Below are 6,874 nucleotides of genomic sequence, written 5' to 3' on the forward strand. Positions count from 1 at the left end.
CTGGTCTAATTATACAGAGTGGCATACAAATAATTTGAACACCAAAAATTGCACAATAAGAAATTGATTATACAGTATGTTGTCTTGAAGGTGAAAGTATTATCTATATATTGTAGCACGATCGCCAATAGGAGGACTGCAACATAAGTATCATATTGGAATACAGTGTATCAAAAGGGAAAATAACATCGGCATATAGCAACTCACTCCACAGTGACAGATCACCGCCGCAAGAACTGTACATTGAGAACAATAAGTGAAACACATGTATATCTGGAGTTGCAACCAATACTATAATAAGTGAGTTGGTTCCCTGCCTAATTATCCTTAATTCCTATGGATTGATGTTATATAGCAGAACCATACTATTGCCAGCTTAACTGTTACATTGTGTATATAAATTGTTGTAACAGGCACAATATTGGAACATCTCCACCATTTCCTCTCGGGAGGGACCTCTATAATTGATTAGGAATCATCACTATATCCCAACATTCATCCTTGCGATTATAACACAATATCTTCAGTAAGTACCACTGCATTTTTCCATCTATCCTCATATCTGTGCGCCGACACACAGGTTTTATACATGTAGTTATATATATTACGTGAGTAGTAGCCAATACTCACATTTGTGTGTCAGGGCTGCCGTATTGAGGTACCATTTTTTAGCGCTAGTATTACATACATATATATTAATTAACAAATCTGTTTAACTTTCTGGCACCAGTTGATTTAAAAAAAAAAATGTTTTTCACCGGAGGACCCCTTTAAGGGAATCAGGATGCGGGGAAGGGAATCGGGATGCTGGGTGTGTATTCAATTCCCTGAATATATATGCTATTGTATGCCACTAGTGGTCCCCAACTAGACCTATATATACCTCCTTTATGCAACGATATTTCCCAATGGTCACATTAGAAACTTCCAAGTTACTTAGGTGCTAGTTCTTAATACTCCATATAATGCGAGGTATCAGTATTCACCTTATGTCCTGTGTTCATGGCGTTTTCCTCCGGTACAGAAACGTCCTGGGAGATGACCTTGCTTGGAACGATCCTACGCTGGTGAAGGAATTTGCAATTTCCGAAGTGCATTAGATGCTTTTTGACCCATATAGGCAGCTGTAGTGATGTTACAAACAGCCATAGGTCTCTGCAACTTATCCTCCCAGCATAAGATCGTTCCAAGCAAGGTTATCTCCCAGGACGTTTCTGTACCGGAGGAAAACGCCATGAACACAGGACATAAGGTGAATACTGATACCTCACATACTATATTTAGTATTAATTATTAATTAAGAACTATCACCCAAGTAACTTGGAAGTTTGTGATGTGCATTATATCACGGTATCAGTATATGTGACCATTGGGAAATATAAAGGAGGTATATATATGTCTAATTGGGGACCACTAGTAGCATACAATAGCATATATATATAAATATATATATATATATATATATATATATATATATATATTCAGGGAATTGAATACACACCCTGGATAGGAACATTAATTATATTATTACAGGCAGCGCTTGCATTTTATATAAATATTTTTAAAATATATATAATGCACTAATCTATGAATATTATTTAACTATTCTAACAGTTCACTGTACATAGCACCTTACAGTATTATTCACTATCATAGCCCAGAAATAGCTGTTTTTAAAGGGGTTATCCAGGAAAAAACTTTTTTTTTATATATATATCAACTGGCTCCAGAAAGTTAAACAGGTTTGTAAATTACTTCTATTAAAAAATCTTAATCCTTTCAGTACTTATGAGCTTCTGAAGTTCAGGTTGTCCTTTTCTGTCTAAGTAATCTCTGATGACACGTGTCTCGGGAACCACCCAGTTTAGAAGAGGTTTGCTATGGGAATTTGCTTCTAAACTGGGCGTTTCCCAAGACACGTGTCATCAGAGATTACTTAGACAGAAAAGAACAACCTTAACTTCAGAAGCTCATAAGTACTGAAAGGATTAAGATTTTTTAATAGAAGTAATTTACAAATCTGTTTAACTTTCTGGAACCAGTTGATATATAAAAAAAAAATTTTTCCTGGAATACCCCTTTAATATCGATTTGCCACAAACTTATTCAAGGCGAATAAATTTTTTTCCAAATATTTGGCGAATCGGCTGAATCGAATTTTTCAAAAATTTGCTCATTTCTAGTAGTATCATATTCTTAATTTTGTTACCCTGATAGCAAAGTCCAAAATAAAGACAGCACTCAAACACCTGGAATAGCAATCCCAAATAAATGTCACAGCACAATCACAGAGGTCTGGTGCTCAAGCAAGGCTAAAAATGTATTGCACCATATTACAAAAGATGAGACATTTTGTATGATGTGTGAGTATGTATGATGTGTATGTATGATGCGTGTTTGTATGATATGTGTGTATATTTATGATGTGTGTATCTATGATGTGTGTCTGTATGAATGATGTGTGTATGTATGAAGTTTGTGTGTAATGTAATATATGATGTGGGAGGGCCGTGGAGGCGTGTGTATGCATGATGTGTGTGTATATTACTGCGTGTGTGTATGATATGTGTGTTTGTATGATGTGTGTATGTATGTATAATAGATGCGTGTATGTCTAATAAATGTGTGTAAGCTATATGTATGCATGTTTGATGTGTACAAGTATGTATTATAAGTGTACGTATGTGTGTACAGTCATGGCCGTAAATGTTGCCACCCCTGAAATCTTTCAAGAAAATGAAGTATTTCTCACAAAAAAAGGATTGCAGTAACACGTGTTTTGCTATACACATGTTTATTCCCTTTGTGTGTATTGGAACTAAACCAAAAAAAGGAGGAAAATAAACAAATTGGAAATAATGTTACACCAATCTCCAAAAATTGGCTGGACAAAATTATTGGCACCCTTAATTTAATATTTGGTTGCACACCCTTTGGAAAAAATAACTGAAATCAGTCGCTTCCTATAACCATCAATAAGCTTCTTACACCTCTCAGCCGGAATGTTGTACCACTGATCCTTTGCAAACTGCTCCAATTCTCTCTTATTGGAAGGGCGCCTTTTCCCAACAGCAGTTTTAAGATCTCTCCACAGGTCTTCAATGGGATTTAGATCTGGCCACTTCAGAACTGCCCTCGATTTCTGGGTGCACTTTGACATATGTTTTGGGTCATTGTCCTGCTGGAAGACACAAGCTCGCGGACACAAACTCAGCTTTCTGACACTGGGCTGTACAGTGCGACCCAAAATCCGTTGGTAATCTTCAGATTTCATGATGCCTTGCACACATTAAAGGCACCCAGTGCCAGAGGCAGCAAAACAACCCCAAAACATCATTGCAACTCTACCATATTTCACTGTAGGTACTGTGTTCTTTTCTTTGTAGCTGTCATTCCATTTTTGGTAAACAGTAGAGTGATATGCTTTACCAAAAAGCCCTATCTTGGTCTCATCTGTCCACAAGACGTTTTCTCAGAAGGATTTTGGCTTACACAAGTTCAGTTTGGCAAAATGTAGTCTTGCTTTTTTATGTCTCTGTGTCAACAGTGGGGTCCTCCTGGGTCTCCTGCCATAGCTTTCCATTTCATTCAAATGTCAACAGATAGTTCGCACTGACACTGATGCTCCCTGAGCCTGCAGGACAGCTTGAATATCTTTAGGACTTGTTTGGGGCTGCTTATCCACCATCTGGACTATCCTGCGTTATCACCTTTCATCAATTCTTCTCTTCCGTCCACGCCTAGGGAGATTAGCTACAGTGACATGGGTTGCAAACTTCTTGATAGTGTTGCGCACTGTGGACAAAGGCAAATCTAGATCTCTAGAGATGGACTTGTAACCTTGAGATTGTTGATATTTTTCCACAATTTTGGTTCTCAAGTCCTCAGACATGTTCTCTTCTCCTCTTTCTGTTGCCCATGCTTAATGTGGCACACACAGACACACAATGCAAAGGCTTTGTGAACGTATCTCCTTTTTATCTGCTTTCTGGTGTGATTTTTATATTGCCCACACCTGTTACTTGCCCCAGGGGAGTTTAAAGGAGCATCACATGCTTGAAACTATCTTATTTTTCCGCAATTTTGAAAGGGTGCCAATAATTTTGTCCAGCCCCTTTTTTAGTTTAGTTCCAATACACACAAAGGGAATAAACATGTGTATAGCAAAACATGTGTTAATGCAATCCATTACTGTGAGAAATAATTAATTTTCTTGAAAACATTCAGGGGTGCCAACATTTACGGCCATGACTGTATGTAATTCATGTATGATGTGTGTATGTATGATAGATGTGTGTAAGTATGATAGATGTATATAAGCTAGACGAATGTATGTATGATGCGTGTGCGTGTGTATGTATGGTGTGTGTATTTGTATGTATGTATGTATGATGTGTGTATCTTAAAGGCGCTGATGCTGCTACTACCTACCTAAAGGAAGCTGCTACTACTACTACCTAAAGTGGGGTTCAACTACTATTACTTGATCGGGGGGCTGCCTCTACTACTACCTAAATGTAGGGCTGCTACTACTATAGGTGGGGGCTTCTACTACTGTATATGGGGGGGGGCTGCAACTATATACTGGGGACTTCAACTTTATAAAGGGGGGCTCCTATCTACAATGGGACCTACTTACAGCGAGTAAACCCTACTTATAGGAGGCTTCTACTGCCTACAGGTATGTACACGGGGACCTACCTACAGGTGGCACTCACCTACTCTGGACACCTCCATAATGGGGGAAATCATGTGAAGAATCCTACTTATTGGGGGGGGGGGCTACCTACTTTTCTCCCAATCCTCTTATCTACCCACTGTATGAGACACCAAGGGGTCATAGGCTATAGGTGATTAAGATATAGTGCAGATCCTAAAATGTTTATCTGACAGGTTCTGTGGAGACAGTCTGGGCCAGATGGAGAAGAAAGAGGAAAGTGAGCAACTCTGATAAGAGAAGACATCACCTAATGTAACTGTATGTAATCAATAATATGGTCTGTAGAGTCTGTGTAGAATTGTATCTCCACTATATGGTCACTGTATGGGGGATTTTAGTCTGTGTATAGTGGTTTAATTCAGTATCAGTATGGCAATATTATCCCATCACTATGTGGTGGTAATGGTAGTGGTCAGGGTGTGGTGGATTTATTTGTCCGTTGTATAGTGTTGATATTGGTCTATATATAGTGTTTTTTTTATTTAATAACAGTATGATTAGTCACTGCAGTAGTACTATGTCATCACGGTATGGAGTTATTGTTTTATGTTAAACTCCTGCGTGTGCCCCCGGTAAGCGGCGATGCATACACTATATGCATAACAATTCTCTTACGTTCACAGGCTGCACAATATTCTACGTTGTCCGGGTGCTTCCAAACCATGCTATGTTGGGGGGGGCACCTTCACCTGTGTAGACAAAAATCCTAGCATCGGCCCTGGATAAGGGATTGGTCTGCTTATAGAAGGGCAGCTTCCATAGACTGTAATGGAAGGAATATCAGTCACAGAGAAAAAAGTATTGGTGGGAGGTGTTGTTCATCTCAAAGGGAGTGGTCTTCTTAGGTTTCTATAAATCACCCTTCCTAAATGTTTTTTCCAGCATTGAATATGTGACTCTTTCAGCAATAAGCTGCTATGAATCAATTGAACCAGCAAGTATATGTTCAGTGTAGCACAGACTGAATATCTGATTTATATGCACACAATAATCTCTGTCAGAGTCTATCTCATGACAACAGTTCATTTACTCAAACTTGACAACCAATTCATTTTCTATGATCCATAGAAGCTCCTATGTGCCTCATTTCTTCTCCATTTTCTCAAGGACTAATGGGGATGAGTCTTTTTTTTTTCATTGTGTTTTTAATAACAAAAACATAATATGCAGTAACAAGTTCATCAAGCAAATAGCCTTTATTTTTACACTATTCTTAACCCCTTATGGACAAGCACCTTAAATTTACTATGCCCTGCGGACTGGTCCTTCTCTGTGGCCTCCCACAAGATCAGCACACCTCTTTCCTAATACTCTGGGCTGCTGGGGATCATGCCTCTTCCTGTATGTATGTAACTTTTATCCTGAGAATTCCAACAGGATTAGCACACTCCTCACCTGAAATACTCTTGTTGCAGGACCCTGGTTCTTCCATTGTCTAACTCTGTCTGCAACTCTCTCACAGGATCAGCAAACTCTTCTTCTCAAATTCCCTGGGCCTGTACTCTCTGGTTGTGACCTTCCACAAGTAAAGGTGCTTGTGTTGCTATAGCTGTGGCTGTGGAGTTGCCGATCACATGAGCACTGCTCATAGTGCTCACCAATCACAGCACTTACACATTGAACCAATCACAGCACTCCTGCTTGAGCCTGGTCATGTGGGTGCCGTGCTGTAAGCCAGGAGAAGTGTGAGGGGGAGAATGAGGACTGACACAGCCCCTCCCCTCCCAGCTCTGTTTACACAGGACCTAACTTATCATGGGGAGGTTTCAAGTTTGCATGGGGGGAGGGGAAGGAGGACGTGTGTGAAGGAGACATAATAACGGTCTGGGGATGTATAGACTGCAGGGGAATAAATATCATACTGGGGATGATTTATATGTGTGAGGGGGGGGGGGGGGGATCTCCTGAATGACATGCTGGGAGTTGTAGTCCCTGTTATATGTGTTTATGCCAGTGCTTCCAAACCAGTGTGCCTCCAGCTGTTGCAAAACTACAACTCCTAGCATGCCCTGACAGACTTTGGGCATGTTGGGAGTTGTAGATTTGCAACAGCTGGAGGCACACTGGTTGGGAAACACTGTATCTAGCCTATTCAGCATACACATCATGTTAAACCAGTGTTTCCCAACCAGGGTGCCTCCAGATGTTGCAAAA

Source organism: Hyla sarda, chromosome 4 (assembly GCF_029499605.1).
Source record: "Hyla sarda isolate aHylSar1 chromosome 4, aHylSar1.hap1, whole genome shotgun sequence".
NCBI lineage: Eukaryota > Metazoa > Chordata > Amphibia > Anura > Hylidae > Hyla > Hyla sarda.